Consider the following 24,513-nt stretch of genomic DNA (forward strand, 5'->3'; position numbering starts at 1 on the left):
AATGTTCTCCATGTTCTTTTGAAAGGTGTGTAAAGACCCTCAACTTTTAATATCTTAAAGTCAAATCAAATTCCTAAAGTCCTTTGGCAAATAACTTCTTAAAATCTTTAAAGTCCCTACCTTATAATTTGAAACAGAAATGAGCTATTGATATGAGTTTACTGGGCTTGGGGATAGCAAAAATGTCACAATGCTAGCAAACCTAAGACTGTGTCTATACCTATGTCACCAAAGAAACTGTCTAGGAAATAGATAAACTCATAGATAGGTAGCCTTCATGTGGAAAACACATTATTTTTTCTTCAGGAAACTTTTTTTAGATTAGATAGCAGTAACTCAGGAAGATCTGTGATCTGTGAGTTAAATCTGCCTTTAACACTTCTAACCTCTAAGCTTGAGAATAACTAAGTGACCTTTTTTTTTTTTTAAATCCAAGAAAGTTGACCATACAAGGAGAGTTGTACACCTTTTGTTCACCCCAGGCAACCTCCCGTTTTGCATCGTATTTCACTTAACTTTTTGACACCAAATTTACAGTTTCTTTACCAAGAATAGTAGTCTTAGCCAACCAGTATATTGTGAAGAGAGGCTTATCATAAAGGGGGAAAAAAGTATATGGTCTTCTCATAGTTTTCTTATAATGAAGTAGGACCATAGGTTTCAAGGGAGACCTACCTTCAGATGCTATCAGGAAGGAGCCATTCAAATCCCCACTAATCCCACAGCAAATGACTCAACCTGCTTCCTATTTATAAAGTCAATGAAGAAAGGGGTAGCCAAAGCCCCAAGGGGTAAAATCCCCTACTTGGGAGCCAAAGCACTGCCGTAGGCAGTTAAACCTACATTCTACCTAGTATGACTACATAGTCAGTTTGCCAGCAGGTCGGGAAGCGTGGGTGTCCTGAAAACTCAAAACAGGAAAGAGACCATTTAGGTCTACTAGTTCATTCTTCAGAGATCAAAAGTGAGGTGAAGTGAATTGCTCAAGACAAAACAAAACAGCGGCACACCTAGGACTAAAACCCTACTGTTTGGTCTAGAGTCCAGAATTTTCTCTGGAACAGAATTTGTGTGATGCTGCATTTTTTTTTTTTTTAATGTAAGCTGCTTTAATCAGCCAATAACACAAGTTATTAAGAGTATATAAAGAAACCGTTGAAGTAAATTTACCAATTTATGGAAATCATTACAGATGAAAACAAAGGCAAGTGATGCAATGTGAAGAAAATGAAAAAATTCTTCAAGCATGGCATGTTAGCCCTGAAAGAATACTGGAAGGCGATATCCTTCAGGGTTTTTACAAGAGTTTGTCGTTGTTTTGGTCTTTTGTGGTTGTGTTTTTCCGGGGAAGAGGAGAAGTCATTTTGTTTGGTTTTGCTTGTTTACATCCTTTGTGTGTGTGTGTGTGTGTCTCGCAATTTTTTGTCATTAACATATAATGTATTGTTTGTTTCAGGGGTACAGGCCTGTGATTCATCAGACTTACACAATTCACAGCACTCACCATAGCACACACCCTCCCCAGTGTCCATCACCCAGCCACCCCATCCCTCCTCCACCCCACCCCAGCAGCCCTCTGTTTTGTGAGATGAAGAGTCTCTTAGGGTTAGCCTCCCTCTCTGCTTTCCTCTTGTTTCATTTCAAACAGCGCCCCCCAGGTACCTTTTCTTTTCCGGGGACTCGGTGTGAAAAGCCCCATGGACTTGAGCCCCTTGTTTTATTCCATGGGAACTGAAGGCCAGACACCAAGGTCTTTCCCTTAGAGGCAGAGACGTTTCTTAACGAAGTAACGAAATAAAGATACTTTCTCAATGCGTTCTTATACTGTTGCAAAGGGAGGCAGAGGGAAAGGAGGAAGGGAAGGAAGTGGGGCGGGGTATCTATCCTCTGCGCCCCCTGCCCCAAGCCCTGGCAGAGCGCAGGCGGGCGGCGGGCTCTGGACGGAGACGGGGGAGTCCCAGGCCCAGCTAGACACAGAGAGGCAGCCGCCCATCACCTCCAGGAGACCCAGGAAGAGGTAGGAGGCCGCCGGAAAGCTGGAGATCCGCTTCGCTGCTTGCCGCTGGGGTGGGAGCGGGAGTGCAGCAAGGTGTGGGCTCGCCTGGGAGCGAACATCTGGAGCGTGGAGGCTGTGCCGCAGGGGGTTGCAAAAGCAGATCGGGTCCCCGCGGGGCTGTAGTTTACAGTAGAGTTAGGATCGCTTTGCGTGTGTGTGTGTGTGTGGCGGGGGGGGGCGCAGGATCGCAGGGGCGCTAAGAAAGAATCTCCGCAGGCCGATTTTTAGGGAATATGTTGTTGAGATATTCCAGACTGGGTTGGTATATATGGCTAACCCGGTGGATTGACAAGACACGGTGCAATCTTCAAAGGGCTTTTGCAAAAGGTGTCTGCTCATTGCTAAGGTTTCAGAAATACCAACCTGCACCACAGTTGCTTTGGAAGAAGGATGAATTAAAATGACTTAGCTCCTAATGTTAATCTTGAACCCGAGGAACATGAAAATCTAGCTTGGTGCTCCGATTTAGGAAATGACTGCGCCTGAGTAAAGTTACAGGAAAGAATCATAAAATGGAGGGGTCCTTAAAAAAACCGATCAGGCCCAGCACTCCTTTTCCCCAAAAGTTAAATATTTAAAACAACCAAAACAATTATTTATCTTAAAGTTAATACTTTCCCAGGTATATTAATGACTCATTAATCATTTATATCACACAACACATTTTCATTGACTGTCATGTTCAAAGTAACACAGGAGATTGAAAAGAAAGAGGCAGGAGAGGGGGGGGGAGGGAGAGCGGAGGAGAAGGGGGCTGGAGGAGGGGGAAGAGGAGGTGGAGGAGAAGAAGACGACTGCAAAGAGGATCCTCTAACAATCTGCCAAGGGCAGCGCCTGGGTGACTCAGCTGGTTGAGCATCTAACTCTTGGTTTTGGTTGAGGTCTGATCTCATGGGTCTGGGATGGAGACCCTGTGGTCTCTGAGCTCAGCAGGGAGTCAGCTTGAAGATTCTCTACCTCTGCCCCACTCCTGTTCCCTCTCTCTCTTAAATAAATCAGCCGCTGCTCTCTCTCAAATAACTAACTAGATAAATAAATCTTTTTTTAAAAGATTTTACTTATCGGGGCGCCTGGGTGGCTCAGTGGGTTAAGCCGCTGCCTTCGGCTCAGGTCATGATCTCAGGGTCCTGGGATCGAGTCCCGCATCGGGCTCTCTGCTCAGCAGGGAGCCTGCTTCCTTCTCTCTCTCTCTCTGCCTGCCTCTCAGTGTACTTGTAATATCTCTCTGTCAAATAAATAAATAAAATCTTTAAAAAAAAAAGATTTTACTTATTTATTTGACAGAGAGAGATCACAAGTAGGCAAACAGGCAGGCAGAGAGAGAGAGAGAGGAAGGGAAGCAGGCTCCTTGCCAAGCAAAGAGCCTGATGCGGGACTCAATCCTAGGACCCTGGGATCATGACCTGAGCCGAAGGCAGAGGCTTTAACCCACTGAGCCACCCAGGTGCCCCAACAAATAAATCTTTTTTTAAAAATCTACGAAGAAAAGATCATTCTAGGTCAATGCACATTAATGTGCCAAGCGGACATAAAAGTTCTGTTTAAAAAAAATTAAGTGTGTGATAAAGTTATGACCAAAAAATTAATAAGGAAAGGAAACGTTATCCTTTATATGCTATGAAAATGAAATGATTGGAAAAAGTCTTGTCGGTGCTTCTCATCACACCATACTTCTAAATTTAATTCAGAAGGAATAAAGAATAAAGTATTTTTAAAAGTCATAAACCAACATGAAGCAAATTTAATTATATATTTACTACTTGAGAATAGGAAGGACTAAGCAAAATCTTTGAAAGAAATAACAATAAAAACCACTGACAGGCTTAACTGTAAAAATGTAAAATCTCTTTAGGAAAAAACAAATGAAATTAGAAGAAAAACTTAGAAAAATATTTGCCAGTGTAAAACAACAATATAGAAAAAGTTTATATCTTTACTATAGACAAAATATTAACTCAGTAAGATGGGTCCTGAAATAGAAAGTTGATCAAACATATTAACAGGCAAAAAAATTACAGTTATAGATAAACATTTGAAAAAATATTTCCATAAAACACTGAAACATAATTCATTGTCACAAAAACTTAAATGGAAAAAAAAGAAGACAGATGTAATATTTTATGCATCAATTTATCCTAAAACTTGTATGTTAATATCGTATGCTAAAGAAGTAGAATTAAAATAAGTGCTTATTTTCTGGAAATTGGAAAATAATTTCTGAGGGACCATTAAGCAATAAATACTAAGAATCTTACAAGTATTCTTACCCTGAACACAGTAATTCCATTTTAGCAACTTAATCTATGGACTAGTCATAGATTCACACAGATTTGTGAAAATAATGATTGTTGTTCAGAGACTTGGGAAATGCATAAGATAAAATGTAAATTGCAAAAAGTGGGTTACAATTAATAAAAGCCTCTTTGTACACATTACATACACCTATATGTGTCATAAACGGCCACACTGAAGACTAGAGGAAATATTCCAGAATATTGAGGGTCATCACTGGGTCATGAAATTATGATTAATATCCCAACATTTTTATAAGGAACACAAATTGCTTTCTTTACCAGCAAAATAAATATAAAATGGAAAACAATACAAAAGAACAAAAATAAATTATCCAACATTCTCAGGAAACCAAATAAAATTCTATAAAAATAAAAAGCAACACTTTTAAATTCTAAAATATTATGCAATTTAAAGCTAAGGATTTTGCAACTTAATCCCTGAGAAAATGATTACTTTCTCTATAAAAAATCACAAGTCTAGCCTCCTCTTCCTCATCACCATATGTTATTAGTGTAAGTGTGTCTTCAAATAAGTGTCTTTTATGATTTCTAGTGACTTTTCACATTCTTTTTGCAGAATTATAGCAAATGGGACATGTTGTTAAGATATGTGAGACAATCATGTAAATTTGAATATGGATTAAATATATTAAAATTTGTTAAATTTGTAAGTTGTGATGATATGGTTTGCACATAAAACATATTCTTTCAATCAGCAATGCACAATAAGTATTTATGGGTGAAATGACACAATGTCTAGAATTTGCTTAAATACTCTAGCCCCTCCACAAACACAAAAGTGAAGGTCTAAATGAAACAAGATTGTAAAAATATTTATAATTCTTGAAGCTGCATAATAGGTTCATGAGAATTTATACTTTTTTCTCTCCTTTTGTGTATGCTTTAGATTTTTCACAATAAGTTTTTAAAATGTCAATGGAATAGTTTGGGCAGCTACTAATAAATATATTTGTCAAATAGGAAAACATCATCCAAGAGAAATCCAATAGAATGACAGCTTTTAAGGCAGTAGGATTTTTCCTCAGTACTTTTTATATTGTTCAGGTGTAAGCTACCACTGGCTTTTCAGTTACTTTCCCTCCCCAACACCTCCTGTTCTACTCCTTCCTGTTAACAACATTTGTCGCTACATGAATACTAGACGTGGGTCAGGAACCATGATGGATATTTTTTTCAAATTTCAATAATCTAAAAGCTGTTTATCCTATTTAAAAGAAACATATTCTCAGGGGTGTCTCAGTGGGTTAAAGCCTTTGCCTTTGACTCAGGTCATAATCCCAGGATCCTGGGATGGAATCCCTGCTCAGTGGGAAGCCTGCTTCTCCCTCTCCCACTCCCCCTGCTTGTGTTTCCTTTCTTACTCTGTCTCTCTCTCTCTGTGTCAAATAATAAATAAAATCTTTTTAAAAATTCTCTAATTTATATATATATTTTTTATTTTTTTATTTTTTATAAACATATATTTTTATCCCCAGGGGTACAGGTATGTGAATCACCAGGTTTACACACTTCACAGCACTCACCAAAGCACATACCCTCCCCAATGTCCATAATCCCACCCCCTTCTCCCAAACCCCCTCCCCCCAGCAACCCGCAGTTTGTTTTGTGAGATTAAGAGTCACTTATGGTTTGTCTCCCTCCCAATCCCATCTTGTTTCATTTATTCTTCTCCTAATTATATTTTTAATAAATAAACAAAAGCACATTATTTCATTTGTATTGTTTTAAATAAGTCAATATTTCCATCAGTTACAGGTGGAAATAATTTATTTGTATAACTGTAAAGAAATACCATCCAAAAACCTGGCCCTACCCTGCTATTCCTTGTTGCCACAGCTGGGAGCCAAGTTTGAAAAGTCCAAAAAGAGGAGATAGAAGGATACAGTTCTCTTGTGTTATTTCAATATTTGTCTTTTCTCCGGCCATAGATTTGAGATAGGAAGCAGCACAGAAATATATTATTATAGGAGATGAAACCTCTTGATTATGAAAATCTCTTATCACCTTCAAACTTGATACAAGACTTCTGCCCACATTTGGCAGTTTTTTAATCTGCCCTGTCCCAGAGCCCTAAATTAGTGGAGCCACCACGGATGAGAAGCCAACACAAGGGGATTTCAGGCCATCACGCTTGTGTGACTCTAATCCATCTTCTTGATCCTTACTCATCTCTGATCGCCAGGCTCTATGCCCCGCCCTCCATCCTGGCATGTACCACCAGAAGTCTTGATGCTTATGATTTTTCCTACCATTTGTACCTTCAGTTTTCCCCCAAAGACATTTATTTATCATCCTGCTTTCGGTGACTCGCCTCTGCCTGAACCTTGGTTCCAGTGAATTCTCCATGCCTTTCAGCTTTTTTTTTTTTTAAGCTTTCCCACTTTCCTGCTCCTCCTCCAGCTATTCAAACCACACCCCAGCGTCGTCGCTGGGCACAGGTACCTGATGCTTCCAGGGCTAGGGGGTTGTGATACCGTTCACGACCAGCCCTAAGCATGTGATTCTCACAAACTGTCACTTTGACAAAGATTTGTAAAATAAATGCTCATAATATGTATTTGCTGGGGTGTTTTTACCATCACCTTGGCCAGAGAGAAAGGATATGGGCTTTGCAGTCATAGCGGACAATGAAGCTATTTACTTTTCGGTGCATTTTGAAAGGATAGCTTCTCTCATACCCACTTGGTGCAGATATCGTTTCCTGGAAACAAGGAAAATGAGTAACACTTAAACTTGAAGCTAAAACCAAAAGCTTTGCTTGAACGAGTATTTTCTAATTATTCTGCAACCCAATCTTAAACTAGAAAAATTACCCAGACTAACTAAATCAAAACTTTGAGTTTTACTTATTTTCCCTCAGTTTGCATTCAAACATTGTGTGACTTAAAACTTTTTTTTTTCAACTACTCACTTATTCAACAAAACAGCTTGTTCCTGTGGACCACTCTATTCAATTCAACCAAATTAGCTAGGCATCAATTATGTTCAAAATACTAAAATTAGGGGCGCCTGGGTGACTCAGTGGGTTAAGCCACTGCCTTCAGCTCAGGTCATGATCTCAGGGTCCTGGGATCGAGCCCTACATCTGGCTTTCTGCTCAGTGGGGAGCCTGCCTCTCTGCCTACTTATGATCTTTCTCTCTGTCAAATTAAAAAACAATAAAATAAAAATTTAAAAAATACTAAAATTATAAATGTATCATAATAATCATAGATGACAGTTACTAAGTACTTAGTCTGTGCTAGGCACAGCAATTGTCATGCATTGTTTTTTAAAAGATTTCATGTATTTATTTGGGTGAGACAGAGCAGAACAAGAGAGAACACAGGGTTGAGGATGAAAGCAGAGGGAGAGGAAAAAGCAGAGTCCCCAGCTAGCAGGGAGCCTGACATGGGGCTTGATCCCAGGACCCTGAGATCATGACCTGAGCCAAAGCCAGAAGTTTAACCGACTAAGCCACCCAGGACCTGTGTCGTGTATTATTTAACCCTGACAGCAACACTACAAAGTACGGGGGTTATTATTTTCAGCTGCTAAACTGAAAATTCCTTAGTATAGACGTTTAGAGATATTTTAAAGTATTATCGAAAAATGAATTACAGGGGCACCTGGGTGGCTCAGTGGGTTAAGCCTCTGCCTTCAGCTCGGGTCATGATCTCAGGGTCCTGGGATCAAGCCCCACATTGGGCTCTCTGCTCAGCAGGGAGCCTGCTACCCGCCCCCCCACCCCGCCTCTCTGCCTACTTGTGACCTCCATCTGTCAAATAAATAAATAAAATCTTTAAAAAAAAATGAGTTACATTTTTAAACTAAAAAATGACAGGCTGCCTGGGTGGTTCAGTTAGTTAAGCATCTGTCTTCAGCTCAGGTCATGATCCCAGGGTCCTGGGATCGATCAGCATGTCAGGGTCCTTGCTCAGCGGGAAGTCTGCTTTTCCCTCTTCCTCCGCCTACTGCTCCTCCTGCTTGAACTCGCCATCTCTTTCTCTCTCTGTGTCAAATACATAAATAAGTAAAATCTTTTTAAAAAACGACATAAGAAACACATATAGGCAAATATATAACCTTGGAGGCAAATGACCAGAAGACTATATCTCACTCTGAGTTCACGATGGTCTTTGCCACTGATGTCCTATCATAAGAGTTTCATCATTTGTTAGCATTTCTTCCAGGACATGGAAAGGTGTGAGGGAGAGGAGAAAGGAGAGAACAATCCAATTTAAAGTTTGTCAGCTGCTAGATGCTCTGGTAAGAAGTTGGTTAAGGGATAATCAGAAATGACTGATTTGGCCAAGATTTTGAATTCACCATAATCTCCAAAATCCAGATTTACATATCAAATTTGGACACTAAACTAGAAAGCATTCACTTTTGGACACCTATAAAAGCCAGAAGATTTCTCTACATTATCCTATTTAGTAATTACATCTAGATGACATAGCAGGTTTTCATACCCCTGTTTTATAGGTAAGGAAATCAAGTCTCGCAAAGTAATGTGCTCAAGATACCAAAATTGCGATGTCTCTGGGGAAAGTAGCTGAGATGACTCGGAGAAATTGAATTTTGAGATTATGTAGATGTTGGTTCAAATTAGAGCTCTGATATATTCCTGCTGTGTAACCTTGGACCAGCTCCTTACCCTGTCTGAACTTCTGCTTCCTTAACCATAAGATGGAGATAATGATACCTAATACATAGACTTATATAATAATTAAATGAGGTAACGTATACACAGGAGATGAGTTCTTCAAATGATAGTTTGAATTGATAGTACAGATGATAGTTCTTCAAATTCCTCCCCAGTGTGATTTATGTAGTAAAGGGAAAACCCAGGTCTGCCTCAGTTGGGCCAAGACTCTCCCTCAAATGGCAGTCACTGTGCCCTAGAGTAAAAATGTAGAGAAGGACAGAAACTAAAATGAAACTTATGCGAGGAAAGGAAGGAGCTATGGCCAGAATAAGGAGGGTCAAGGAGCTCTCCACATCAAAGCTTCACTCATTTTAAGCAACATAAACCACATTTCTAAAGGAGTTTTCTTTAAAGATATGGGTTGAAGTAGCTCACAAAATCAAAGGAAACTTGAATAGAACAAGGCTTTTTGCACAACCTGGAAAGAGGACTCAGTCATGAAGGCAGGTTGGACAGTTTCTTCAGGATACAACCAAGGAAATGAAGCCTCCAGCCATTTTCACTCCTTAAGCCACTCACTAAGTTTCAAGACCCTGGGAGAGAGAATCAGTTAGTCTGTGCTGAGTCCTGTATTTGTCCCACGGTTAAAGGAGTCTAGTCACCTATGGCAGCCAGGTTACTTCAAATGACAGGGAAGGCAGGATTCACCAAGGAAAATTGGAATCCCTGAAGAGAAGGAGTATGGAAGCCTGAGCAGGTGGAAAGAACAGGGTTCACAAGAAAGTATATGTAGGTGATGGGAGAAAAGTCACAAGAGGAAGCCTCTTTTATACCATTGATCAAAGTTTTGTAAGTGTTCCTTTGCCTGGGTGCCCCATGACAATGCGGGCTCCTTAAGGGCTGGGGGCTTCTTTGAATATCTGTCCTTAATGAAGTTCCCATAATCAGCAAATCTTAGCAAATCTTAGATGCGTAGAAAGTTCCTATTTCACCACACCAACGTCACCATGGAACAATTATTGGTTGGATCCCATAAACAAAAGAAAAATATTCATTTACAAATAGGGCACATAGATGAATAAAATGGAGGATTAGATGTTGAATCTAAATAAAAAATTTGTTAATAATAACAAAATTAATAAATAATTTAATAATAAATTAGTTAAAAGTTCAAATTCCATTCTCTAGAATTTGTGACCAATATAAGTGAGAAAGAAAAAAGATCTTTAAAGTCTGGTAAACAACAGACACAACTTTTACTGTGTACTTTGATATGCACAATAAACTTATCCCTTCATAGTGAGGTTTGTGGTTTTTTTAAGATTTTATTTATTTATTTGACAGACAGAGATCACAAGCAGGCAGAGAGGCAGGCAGAGAGTGAGGAAGGGAAGCAGGCTCCCTGCTGAGCAGAGAGCCCGATGTGGGGCTCAATCCCAGGACCCTGGGATCATGACCTGAGCCAAAGGCAGAGGCTTAACCCACTGAGCCACCCAGGGCCCCCATAGTGAGTTTTAAAAGAAAGTCAAAATTTCATTTAAAAAATAAATTCGAGCGGCGCCTTTGTGGCTCAGTCAGTTAAGTGACTGCCTTTGGCTCGGGTCATGACCTCAGGGTCCTGGGATAGAGCCCTGTGTCAGTCTCTCTCTCGCTCTCCCTGTTCTTGCTCAATCTCACTTTCTGTCACATAAATAAATAAAATCTTTCTAAAAATGTGATCCATAGAGAAAGATGCTGGCCCTTTACATCCATCCATGCCAGGGTGAGGACATACTTTATCTACTACCATACCCCAACAACCTGCAACTCTGAGTTGTTTTCTCATAGGAGCATATATGTTTATTGATTTTCCCATACCTTTTGCACATTCCCTTAGTAAGACTATATTTCAGAAGGTTCGAGATAGAGCTTAAAATGTTGGAATACAATCTAAAACATGGGCCTTAAAACTAAATGGCTCATGTGGGAATCCAACTCATATTTATTGACTATGGACACTTGCAATTGATAATAAATGACTTGCCCTTGGTGATATTATATTGCCCTGAACTAACAAAGTCACCTCTCAACTAAGGGTGACATCATAAATGCTCTCTGTCTGCAATAGTTAATTTTAATGTGTCCATTTCGCTAGAGTGTGGTGTCCAGGTTTTGGCCAACCGCCAGTCCAGATGTGATACTGTGAAGCTACGTTTTAGATGTGATTCACATTTAGTCTGTAGACTTTGAACAAAACAGGTTACCTTCCATAATGTGGGCAAGTTTCATCGAGTCAGCAGAAGGCCTTAAGAGCTAGAACTGAGGCTTCAGGATAGATATAGATGTATATGCTGTTTGATCTGTTTCTCTGGAGAAGCCTGATGATACAATATCTTAGAGTGTTTCCAAAGGTTTTGTGAATGGAAAGTAGGTGACTCTCTTTTTTAAATTTAAAATAGTGCAATTAAGCGATTTTTCTCTGATTCTATAGCTTATAAATCTATAAATAGCACATTTTCACTCACTTCCTTGTTTAAAACCCACAAATGGTTTCCCAACCTCCAAAATTCTTAGCATAGTCTCCAACGCCCTGTGTGATCTGCCCCAGATAGGCTCATTTGAGCAGATTCGCAGACATCACTTCCTACCGTTGGATATGACAATCAGTGGGACAAAGAATGCCTCAGGCTCTCCCTGGTGAACAAAGGACTAAAGCACTTATCATAGATGCTCTTAATAGTCTCAGTGGGATATCTGAGTGGATTGTCCTATCACTTGCTAGATTATTTCTGTCCAGACAACAGGGGCCTGCCCTCAGATGCAGATTACTGTCTACTCAGAACTACTAAGTGCCAATGATGAGGCTTTATCATGGGCGCTCATTTCCCAAACCCCTTTCTATAACTCAGTCTATTTTGACAATACAACACCCCCATAGGTGTGTTACAATCCACTGTCCTGGTCTCCTAAGGTACACACCCTGATCCCTTTGATGGAACTCGAGAAACTCCGTGGTGCCTATGAATTATTAGAAAGGACATCTTTGTATCATTAGAAGCACATTTACAGAACTATCTCTCAGGTTACTGCCACAGAAGGCACCTTATATCTACTTTGGATCCTTCTTTATTTTCTTCAGTTTGAGTGAGAAATGTTTTCTAATATGGTCTAATGTTCCCTTGTGGGGTCTAGAGCTCCCTGTGCCCTGATTAGGTTGTCCCATTCCTAAATAATATGGCCATATGGTTTGTCCCTATTTCTGAGTCATTCTGCACCTTCTCCTAAACCTGTCTAATAACACTCTGTTGTCAAAATACAGAAGAACTGAGGTTATCCCATTCCCACGCCTCAACAAGCAGGGTTGAGAGATAAGCTACTTACTTTTGGGGAAATACGCTAATAAGAAATTCCATAACAGAAAGAGAAATCTGTGGAAATTTCTCAATAAAATTTAGTAATGGAATGAATGTGTAGAAAGTTACAACTATACCTGCATCCATCAGCTGGCTGTGCCACCATATCTTAGGCTATAACACACACACACACACACACACACACACACACACCCTCATTATCACCACCATCACAACAACAATGCAAAGGGACAAGGAAAAGGGACAAGTGTCCCATAATCCTAATCAATTATAATCACAGGATTATAAAAAGAAAAATCTGGATTGTGTGACTGTAAGTATTAAATGAATCAACAGAAGAAAGAGGTTCTGTGTAGGACCTAGAAAAAGAGAAGTAAAGCAAGAAGTGGTCAGTGTCTTTCACGCATCATCCAAGGGGGAAGTGACTTGAACCTTGAGCTTGGACCTACCATTTCTCTAGGCAGATAATAAAGATAATAGCTCCCACCCACAGAGTTCCTGCTCTGTGCCAGGAAAGTTCTAAGCCCTAGGCATTTACAAACCCATTGAAATGCACAACAGCCTATAAGTAAGTGCTGTTATTTCCCCCATTTTCAGGTAGGGAAAACTGAGACACAAAAGATGTATTTATTTCCCTGGCCCCAAAACCAGGAATGGAGCTGGACTTGATTCTAGATACAGGCCTCCGGGATCTGCTCTCTAAGATTAGACGAGTAAAACTGGACAAGACAGCTTTCCTTTCTGTTTAGGACGAGGGAAGAGAAAACTAGTGTTTGTTGGGCAAATGTGAGTTGCTGAGTATTAGGCCAAGAGTGTTACATATACTGTGTTGGAAACAACCCCTGAATCAAACCATCTGATCCTCATTTTATGGAGGTATAATGGGCCTCAGAGAGGTCCCTGGAGAATCAAGTACTTTCTTGAGGATTACTTGGGGAACTTGTCAAAATCAGACTTTGTTGGTTTCCTTTCATTCATCTTGATACTAAGCAACAAACAAATGTAGTATATTAAACAGATCCCGGCAAGAAGATGCAATCTTGAGATTATGGTCCATGTGTTTATCTGATATGGACCAATGAACCATTTGATAGAACATGCCACACACACACACACACACACACACACACACACACACACACACAAAACAAAAACAGGAAATTCAGTTCAGCTGTCTTCTGAACTAAGTCAAATTTAGTTGAGCGTGACTTAACAGATTCCATTCTGCTGCTTATATGAGTCAACAGAGAGTGTTATGTTTAATGAAAAAGATGTCTCAGAATCTGCAGAATTGAGTACATTTTAAATCATTCCAATTGTTCAATTGTTTGGTTAGTACCATAAAAACTTGTTTAGATGTAGGAGAGAGTTAAAATAGAAGTTACAAAAGCTGGAGCCAAAATCAGCATCCAGGAATCTCTCAAGTACAACAACTTACCCTGAGACATTTCCTTCAAACAAATTTACATTTTATTTTAAGGATAAAAGTAGTGGACCTTCTAGAAGGGTCTATGGAAAATAAAGATAAAAATTGAAGACTAAAACTTACTATCCTATGGTGATCATGTTAATATCTGAGGCTGAGATAGTATTTTACACGTTAGATAATATTTCTATGATGCTCTTTATATACTTCTGGGTCTTTCTCAGTTAACATTTAATTCAGAATCTTTTCCTATGCTATTAAATATTTTTTGAAATTTAAAGATTGCATAGTATTTATAGCCTAGATATACCACAGGGTATCTTCTGCTGTCAGACATTCACTTCTGTTGTTAGAAGCTTGCACCACAATAAACCAAAGAATCAAAGGTAGCGAGAGTATTGACACATTACTCGGAAAAACTGAAAATAAGGAAAAGAATCAAGCATGTATCATGCCTTTCCAACATGAACTCTTTTAGAGTAATCAAATTGTCAGAGAGAGAGAGCTTTTCTTTACAGAAAATTTCCAGTTCATGCAAAAGGATTGGTTGAATTAGAAAAAATACCATTTTGTAGGTTCTAATGAAATAATGGCTCTAGGCAATGATCATTAATAAATGTAATAACTAATAATTATGTAAAAAGTCAATAGGAACCTTGATAAAGAGCGCTCTCCAGAACTACAAATCAATCTTAGAGTCACTGAAAGTGGGGCAAGCAGAAATTATGTGCATACTGATATAATACAACAGGAAGTAGAAAACACCACACACACAGTATTCTTGCCCCCCTCAAAAAAACCTGAAAATGAGCCTGACTAATCAAGCCTCATTCTAAGTGCTAGTTTACAGAAAATAAGAGAGAAAGAGAAAAACATTAAATGATACCATGAGGCAGACATCAGCTAAGTCTGACATTCTACAGGACAAATGACCTAGTTTATTCAGCAAATAAATAGCAGGAGAAAGAGAAAGGGGGGACTGTTACACGTTAACTTCAGAGATGTGACACCGGTATGTGCAATGTGCAGACCCTTCTTATGGATTCTAATGTGAGCAAAACAATTATCAAAAGACATTCTGTAGTCAAGGAAGAAATGTGACCATAAACCTGTTTAATTCCCTTAGACTTAATAATGACATTTGAATACTTTTTGAAGCTTTTATCATATAGAAACATTTGCAAATAAAATAATAAGAGGTCTTTCATTTGCTTTAAAATAGTTCTGGACAGAAAGCAAACAGAAACAGATGAAATAAGAGTGGGAAAATATTAATAATTTCTGAAGCCAGGTAATGGATACACAGAGATTGATTGTCATATTCTCTCTACATTTATATTGGCTTTTCCATAATAAAAAATTTTCCTAAAAATATTTTCCTAAAATATTAAAATGAAAATCTTTGTATATATATGGAAATAAAAATCTTCGCATATATATGGCAAAGTTATATATAAATATCATTTCTGTAATATAGATATCATATATAGGTATGCTTCAGGATATTTATCTATCTTTGTTTGAAATTTTTCCTAAAACCACAGAGTATATTCCTAGAAAGAGAATTGTGAGGTCAAAAGGCCAAACTTATTTGAGGTTCTCAAAAAAAGTTTTAGGTGCTCTCCAGAAAGTGTACACCAATTTATGACCCCACCAATGTCCATCACCAGACCATTATCAAAATTGCATATATGTATTTTGAAACATTCTATTTTGATAGAGAAAGGCTATCTTGTTTTAAGTAATCCTTTACTTAGAAAATGAGTTGAAATCTTTGAATTAAAATTAGCCTCGTATTTTGTCTTCACTGAATTTTCTGGTTAAACCTTTTATCCATTTTTTACTGCAGTCAGAGACTTTGGGCTTTGAGCTATAAGAATTTTTTTATATACTAAAAATAACAGCCCTTCTTAATCTGATGTCAAATACTTTCACATCTATTGTTTGATTTTTATTTTGTTCATTTATGACTCTTCAAAAGTCAACTTTCATGTAATCAAATCTATAAACATTTGTGCTTTCTTTCATTGCCTTTATGCTTAAAAATTCCTGTCCCCTCCTAAGATGAGGTAAATACACATCTTCTTATAGATTTTTAATGATTTTTTGCTTTTTCATTTTTAATCCATCCAGATTTCATCTTGGTAAGTGGTTTATGGTGTTAATTGGCATTTTTAGTCTTTTTCAAATAGTAAGTGATTTTTTTCTTCATTTTTTTCTTTTCTTTTTCCTTTTTTGGGTTTAAGACACCTCCTGACACATAATAAAGCTCTCCATATACTCTTGTATGTTTCTGACCTTCTTGATAACACAGCTCCCTCTTACTATTGAATTTTGTGCCTACACCATATGATTATGATTTTACACAGAGATATTTGCAAATGACATATCCAATAAAGGTTTAGTATCCAAAATAAATTTTAAAAAACCTTTACAACTCAACACTAAAAAACACAAATAACCCAGTTTAAAAATGGGCAGCAGACATGAACAGATGTTTCTCCAAAGAAAACATGCAGCTATCCAATAGACACATGATAATGTGCTCAACATCACTCATCATCAGGGGAATGTAAATCAAAACCACAATGAGATATCACAGCACACCTATCACAATGGCTAAAAGAAAAACATAGGAAACAACAAGTGATGACAAGGATGTAGAGAAATAGGAACCCTCGTGCATTGTTGGTGGGAATGCATACTGTGGGAAACAGTATGGAGGTTTCTCAAAAAATGAAAATTAGAATTATCATGTGATCTAGTAACTCCACTATTAGATATTTACTCAAAGAATATGAAAACATTAATTTGGGGTGCCTGGATGGCTCAGTGGGTTAAAGCCTCTGCTTTCAGCTCAGGTCATGATCCTGGGGTCCTGGGATTGAGCCCTGCATGGGGCTCTCTGCTCAGCAGGGAGCCTGCTTCTCCCTCTCTCTCTGCCTGCCTCTCTGCCTACTTGCGACCTCTGTCGTCAAATAAATAAAATCTTTTTAAATAATACTCTTTAAAAAAAAGAAAGAAAACATTAATTTGAAAAGATAAGTGCACCCCTGTTTACTGCAGCATTACTTATAATAACCAAATTATGGAAGCAACCCAGTGTCCATTGATAGATGGATAAATGGATAAAGAAGATGTGGTACATATTTTTAATGGAATACTGGTCAGGCATAAAAAAGAATAAAATCTTGACATTTGCAATAACATGGGTGGATCTAGAGAGTATAATGCTAAGTGAAATAAGTCAGTCAGAGAGAGACAAATACCATCATTTCACTCATAAGTGGAATTTAAGAAACAAAACAAAGAAGAAAAGAGACTGACAAAACAACAACAGACTCTTAACTAGGTGGTTGGGGGTGTGAAATAGGTGAAGGGAATGAAGAGTACACTTATAGTGATGAGCACCAAGTAATGTGTAGAATCAATGAATCATGAGACCATACAACCTGCAACTATTATAACACTGTGTGTTAATTATACTGGAATTAAAAAATTTTTAATAATAAAAAAGTGATTAAAAATTACTTTTTTAGGGGCACCTAGGTGGCTCAGTGGGTTAAAGCCTTTGCCTTCGGCTCAGGTTATGATCCCAGGGTCCTGGCATAGAGTCCTGCATTGGGCTCTCTGCTCAGCAGGAAGTCTGTTCTCCTCTCTCACTCCCCCTGCTTGTATTCTCTCTCTCTCTGTCAAATAAATAAATAAAATCTTTTTTAAAAATTACTTTTTTTAAAAAGAGATAAGGTTGTTAAACTAAGGAAATGAGAGAAACAAGTAAAGGGCAAGAGATATTACAGCAGATTCATTTCAGTGTATATCGTCTATATCACTCAATATTTTGTCAGCAGCTATACAAATTCTGTGAGTTCTAGAAGCGATAGCAAAGCCCCTAAGTTGGTGTACAGAATGTTATTTTATTTATTTACTGCTGTATGTTCTTGGACAAAGTAAATAACTTCTCTTATCCTTCCCTACAAAACAAAGATAACATCTATAACATGAGGTTCTTATAAGGTTCAAATGTAGGTGAGAGGTATTTTTATTACTTTTTTAAGAGGGGGTGGGAGCAGAATGAGAAGGAGAGAGAGAATCTCAAGCAGACTCCATGCCCAGCATGAAACCCAACATGGGGCTCGATCTTACAACCATGAGATCATGACCCAAGCAGAATCAAGAGTCAGACCCTTAACTGAGTCATCCAGGCACCCTACAAAAATATTGATAATGCCCAGGATAGTGTGAAAAAAAGGGGGGGGACCACTAATCCATTGGGAAGATGCTAGAGATGTTTGCCATGTCTTTTTCAGTAATTTCTGCCGTAAAGATGTTTACTTTTAGGACAAATGGGTATTATGTAACCTGCCACCTATGCTGAAGAGAGTTAGAAAACACACAGAGAGTCTTCTTTAGTTTGTGGCATCATTAATGGAATTAAAATTTTTGCAGTCAACTTCGACTCTATTTGATCAACTTGCCTGAAGTGTACAATGGACTCCTCACTTGGTGCCTTTTGGACACTACCAGCATGGCTTCACCTGTACACTGAGGAGTTGAGAGTAGAAGAGAAAAAGCCCCCAATATAGTTGTAAACAAATGGGACAAAAACAAACAGCCGTCCTTAAACATACTTCAACAAGTAAGCTTTATATATCCCTCATCTCTAATATCAGAAGCTGTGATCTGTGCCTTTAAAAAGATGGAACCAGCACTCACCAGCGCAGGTAGGACTGAAACACAGCTGACACCTGGGGATGGTAGCCAAGCTTCCAACAGTGATCTGGAGTGCCTGCCCTCCCCACCTCCTGCTTTAACAGCATGGTGCTTACCTATAGCTGAGCACCCCACTGTCTTTGTCATCAAGCCTCAGGTTTCCCCATGCTGGCTTTTCTTTTCTGCCAGCCAGTCTGTCTCCTTGCTGGCTTCCCCAACTTCTGCTGTCCTCACTTACTGTGTCTTGCCTTCCTCCCTAGGTCAACAAGCCCTAGCACGTGGGACACAAGGAGGAGCAACCTTTCAATAAATATACTTGATAAGTAGAAGTGAGTCTCGAATGAACAGAATTAAAAAAAAAAAATGCTACTAAGAAGGTAAAAGATGCCAGACTCAAAAATGGCAGAATGCAGCCTTAAGGCAACCGCAGCCATAAATTAGAGGAAAGTTGAATCCTAGTGGAACAGACTCCCTGACGGCTCACGTTTGCATTTCTCTTCGATCAGAGAGAATAGCTCAAGTGAAAACCATATATGCTTTCCCACCAATAGTGTAAGAGGGCTGGGGCGCCTGGGTGGCTCAGTGGTTAAGCCGCTGCCTTCGGCTCAGGTCATGATCTCAGGGTCCTGGGATCGAGTCCCGCATTGGGCTCTCTGCTCAGCAGGGAGCCTGCTTCCTCCTCTCTCTCTCTGCCTGCCTCTCTGCCTACTTGTGATTTCTCTCTGTCAAATAAATAAATAAAATCTTAAAAAAAAAATAGTGTAAGAGGGTTCCCCTTTCTCCACATCCCCTCCAACACATGTTGTTTCCTGTCTTGCTAATTTTGGCCATTCTAACTGGTGTAAGATGATATCTCAATGTGGTTTTAATTTGAATCTCCCTGAGGGCTAGTGATGATGAACATTTTTTCATGTGTCTGATAGCCATTTGTATGTCTTGATTGGAGAAGTCTCTGTTCATGTCTTCTGCCCATTTTTTGATGTGATTATCTTTTTTGTGTGTGTTGAGTTTGAGGAGTTCTTTATAGATCCTGGATATCAACCTTTTGTCTGTACTGTCATTTGCAAATATCTTCTCCCATTCTGTGGGTTGCCTCTTTCTTTTCTTGACTGTTTCCTTTGCTGTGCAGAAGCTTTTGATTTTGATGAAGTCCCAAAAGTTTATTTTTGCTTTTGTTTCCTTTGCCTTTGGAGACATATCTTGAAAGAAATTGCTGTGGCTGATATCGAAGAGATTACTGCCTATGTTCTCCTCTAGGATTCTGATGGATTCGTGTCTCATGTTGAGGTCTTTTATCCATTTTGAGTTTATCTTTGTGTACAGTGTAAGAGAATGGTCGAACTTCATTCTTCTACATATAGCTGCCCAGTTTTCCCAGCACCATTTATTGAAGAGACTGTCTTTTTTTCCACTGTATATTTTTTCCTGCTTTGTCAAAGATTATTTGACCATAGAGTTGAGGGTCCATATCTGGGCTCTCTACTCTGTACTACTGGTCTATGTGTCTGTTTTTATGCCAGTACCATGCTGTCTTGGTGATCACAGCTTTGTAGTAAAGCTTGAAATCAGGTAACATAATGCCCCCAGTTTTATTTTTGTTTTTCAACATTTCCTTAGTGATTCGGGGTCTCTTCTGATTCCATACAAATTTTTGGATTATTTGCTCCAGCTCTAAATGAAACAGGTTCAAATAACTTCTCAGCCCCGCTTGGCTTCTTTCACTTTTAGTAATGAAATCTCCAGAGGGGTTTATTAGTCTTCATATGAGAGCGATCAAAAGAAGAAAAGAATGGCATAATGGCCGTGTGTGTGTGTGCACTATCCTGAAAATCTATATACCATCTAATACTTTAATTCATCCATTGTATTCCCTGTTGAACTAGATTCATACTTACATGTGTAAGATTGAGTTGAATGTAAACAAAACAGTCCTATACAACCTTCTCTAAAACCACCAAGCACAAACCAGAGCCCCAAGTCGTCTGCCATCCAAACAAATAAAGCCGTAGCCTTTCTTCTCATACTTCAGTTGTGAAATTAGAAGTGCTTCTTTTTTTTTTAAGATTTTTATTTATTTATTTGACAGCGAGAAATCACAAGTAGATGGAGAGGCAGGCAGAGAGAGAGAGAGGGAAGCAGGCTCTCCGCTGAGCAGAGAGCCCGATGCGGGACTCGACCCCAGGACTCTGAGATCATGACCTGAGCCGAAGGCAGCGGCTTAACCCACTGAGCCACCCAGGCACCCTAGAAGTGCTCCTTCATTGTCTTTCCTAATTCCTCAAATTCCTACTAAACGCCTACCATGGGATAAACAAAGCCAGGCATGTGTCCATCCATTTTTTGTCATTAAATGACATAAAATCCATGGTATTACATTTTGAATTCAGCAAAGAACACAAAGCTGAGAGAAACCAGACAGCTATGATGAACAGAACTTAAATTTTAACTCAGGTCCTCTGATTCCAAGACCTTTCCACAAGCTTAGCTTTTCTTTCCTGAAATCCTTGCTAAATTCAGTGAGTAACTGGATATAAAGTTTTATCATCAGTAATAATAACAACAAACACAGGAAGTATCATTATAGAGTATACTTTAAAAAAGTCAGATTGTTTTCACTTGTATTTAAAATTGGAGGGGCACCCGGGTGGGGCAGTCAGCTAGGAGACCGACTCTTGGCTTCAGCTCAGGTCATGATCTCAGGGTGTGAGACTGGGCCCCACATTGTGCTCTGTGCTCAGTGGGAGTCTGCTTGGGATTCTCTCTCTTCCTCCTCTCTGTCTCTCCCTCTGCTCGTACTCTCTCTCTCAAATAAATAAATCTTTTTAAAAAACTAATAAATAAAATAAAATTGATAATAGATTTCCAAGTAGGAAAAAAAAAAAAGAGCAAAATCCAACCGTTCTCATCAACATGTAAAAGCAAAGTGAAGACAAATGTCCAGACTTTGAAGACAAGCAGACATTCCTGAAAAGCAGCTTCAGCTCTGTCTGTATTTACCATCTCTGTTTCTCTGGGTGAGTCACTTCACCCCTCTAAACCTCGGCTTCCTCATCTGTAATGTGATGTTAACATCTTCACTCAAGGATTAAATCAAATACCACATAATTACCCTGAGCATAGCCAGAAAACCATAGTTGGTACAGTAAACTTTCAGGTTTTTAGAAGCAAATTAACAAGATTTGCAGAATGAAGACGAATCAAGTTAAACACATACATTCACATACATAATACACAATTATATATGGATGTGTGCCTGTGTAAATTAGGTGAATGTACACATTATTTAGAAAATATGAAAATTGTTGCCTCTGGGATCAAACATGCAGTACAAAGTAGCAGATGTGTCTGCTCAGCCTAGCTCCTTCTCTTCCTTCAACCTTGCCATCCCCACCCCATCCCTCTCTTCCAATCCAGGTCAGGATTTGACCTCTTCTTGATCTTCTCCAATGGTTGCTGCCTAACCTCCCCATGTATACAGTTCACCTGTGGAGGTGACAAGTGTCCCAGGTCCCCCTGCACCCAGGAACTTAACAGGTACCCACAAGGCTTGGAGCAAATATGATTACATTTACAGATTATTTGGGATTATTTGTGACTTTTCAACACCTTGTCCCACTCCAGGTCCCTACATACAAAACACCACACATCACCATTATCAATTTATATTTGTTTTTGACTTTATAACTTATATTTATATTTGACTCTTGCATCTTCTTCACCGGGCCTTCCAAATGGCCCTTCAGCTTATGTGTCTACACTCTTAATGACAGGGGGATAATTTCCTCTTAAAGATGTACCATATTTGATATTTTGATAACTCTGGAAAATTCCTAATATTAGACCAAAGTCCCCCTTTTTATGATATTAATATATGTGTTTTCTTCTCTTTAATGATCCTTTTAAAATCTTATCTAATCCCTTTTCTATGAAGTCAGATGAATTTCTGTTGGAGTTCTTTTATAAATCAGGTTGTACCACAAGGGCATAATGCTAAGTGAAAGATGCTAATCTCAAAAGATGATAAACAATATGATTCCATTTATATGACATTCTGTAAAAAAGCAAAACTATGTAAGGACAGAAAACATACTTGTGGTAGCCAGGGGCTGGTGGCACCAGTATCAGACCACAGACAGGTGTGTAAGGGAAGTCTTCTGAAATTATTCTGTGTCCTATTATGTTGGTATGTGGGTAGTTACAATAATCTATGCATGTATTAAAACTCATAGAACTGTATGTTTAAAAAGGTAACTATTACTATCTGTAAATTTCAAAAAGAATTATTTATTGACCTCTCACTCTGTGTGTGTCCTATGATTCTTTCATTTTAATCTTTATAATGACCCCATGAGAAAAGTAACATGATTATCATCCCCATTCTAAAGGTAAAGAAACTGAGACACAGAAGCATTATAACTAACTTGCCCAGGGTCATAAAACTTGATAGAGACAGAGCTGGAATTTAACCCAAGTAGTCTGATCCCAGAACTGAATATCTACACTGTCCTATGCTGTCTCTGAAAGAAAGGGAAAAGGAGGGGCACCAGGGAGGCTCAGTGGTTAAGCATCTGACACTTAATCTCAGCCAGGTCTTGATCTCAGGGTCGTGAGTTCGGGCCCCACGTTGTACCCCATGTTGGGTTCCATGCTGGGCGTGGAGCCTACTTTAAAAATTTTTTAAAAGAAAATGAAAAGGAGCTTCACTTACCCTCTGTCAATGAAACCACATGATCTATTTAAGGAGTAGAACATCAGAGAGAATTGCATCAACACAATTAACTTGCAAATACCACTAAGATCGAACATTTCTGGGCCACAAAAAGTCCTAATTGCTGTTTTAACAACTAATATTTAAACTTGGCAGTTTCCAATTTTTCTTGCAGTGAAATGTCTTATTAATCTACTAAATAAATTGTAAAATCAATTTTCTAATGCCTGTGTACACTGGTGGTAAAATCTTTCCCTAACTGTCCCTTAAGGAATCCTGTTTCTGATGTGAAGAAAATGGAGTACATCAGTTGGAGGCTCAAATAAATTGTTTACAGTTTCAAAACTCTTATTCCACTCCTTCTGCCTTCCCACTCCCCAAAGCTAAATCCTTCCGGATATTTGTTAGAACTAAAACCTCTTAGTAATGAGACAAGCAGATAAATACACCCACGTTTGGTGCCTTGTGGTCATTCTTACACATTCATTTAGGTTTCTCAGTGCCTGCATTCTATATGCCCACAAACTCTATTCCATTCACTTTGCAAAAATAAAGCTATCGCTTTATTTTTGGTAAATGGTATGCTTCAAATTCAGTAGCAGCTGCAGCTGGGAAGAGAGCGAATTATGATGGCTTTTTAAAAATAAAAGTTACAAAGAGGGCCTAAACTTGGTAAGCACAATCTTGAGATAATACAGGTTGCTTAGTTTTGATGTAAAAATTTGGTTCAAGGGGCTCCTGGGTGGCTAAGTTGGTTAGGCATCCGACTTTTGCTTTCCACTTGGATCATGTTCTTGGGGTCCTGAGATCCAGCCCCACATCAGGCTCTTTCTCTCTCTCTCTCTTTCAAAAAAAAAAAAAAAGTAACTAAATAAATTTTAAAAATTTTAATAAAAAATAAAAATTGGTTCAAAAAAATCTGCTTTGCAATTTTTCTGTCCAGTACTTGCTCACGGCGGTTGTAATCACTTTAGCTCCCTACCCAGGACAGATTACCCATGCGGTCATGTACACATTCGCCATTTCCAGGCAAGAATGATCTGAGGTCTCTGTAATATTTCTGCCTCAGATCACCTTCCCTGAAATACTCAAGAGTTTAATGAGCTATTCTCAGCCTATCACCATCATCTTCCGAACTTCTGTAGGCTGAATTCCCTTACTCTTCAGGGACGGCTCTTCTAATAAATTCAACGCCTTATGTAACCTACAATTAAGTTCAAGCAAAGTCACATCAAAAAAGGAATGAAAGAAAGACTGTGGAACCTACTCTGTCATTGGAGTCCAACAGTCCCGGCCCCCCTCATCCTTCTGT

The 24,513-nt window shown here is 38.8% G+C and overlaps 1 long non-coding RNA gene across 2 annotated transcripts in view; it reads left to right on the forward strand.

Annotated features, from left to right (window-relative positions):
• The first annotated feature begins 1,845 nt into the window (after nt 1-1,845).
• Nucleotides 1,846-24,513, forward strand: part of LOC132024696 (uncharacterized) — a 39,257-nt gene continuing 16,589 nt past the window's right edge. For both annotated transcript variants that reach the window (XR_009406284.1, XR_009406283.1), the window contains exon 1: nt 1,846-2,017. This is a non-coding gene — a long non-coding RNA (uncharacterized LOC132024696). The remainder of the gene's footprint in view (nt 2,018-24,513) is intronic.

The sequence above is a fragment of the Mustela nigripes genome, chromosome 9 (assembly GCF_022355385.1).
Source record: "Mustela nigripes isolate SB6536 chromosome 9, MUSNIG.SB6536, whole genome shotgun sequence".
Classification (NCBI taxonomy): Eukaryota; Metazoa; Chordata; class Mammalia; order Carnivora; family Mustelidae; genus Mustela; species Mustela nigripes.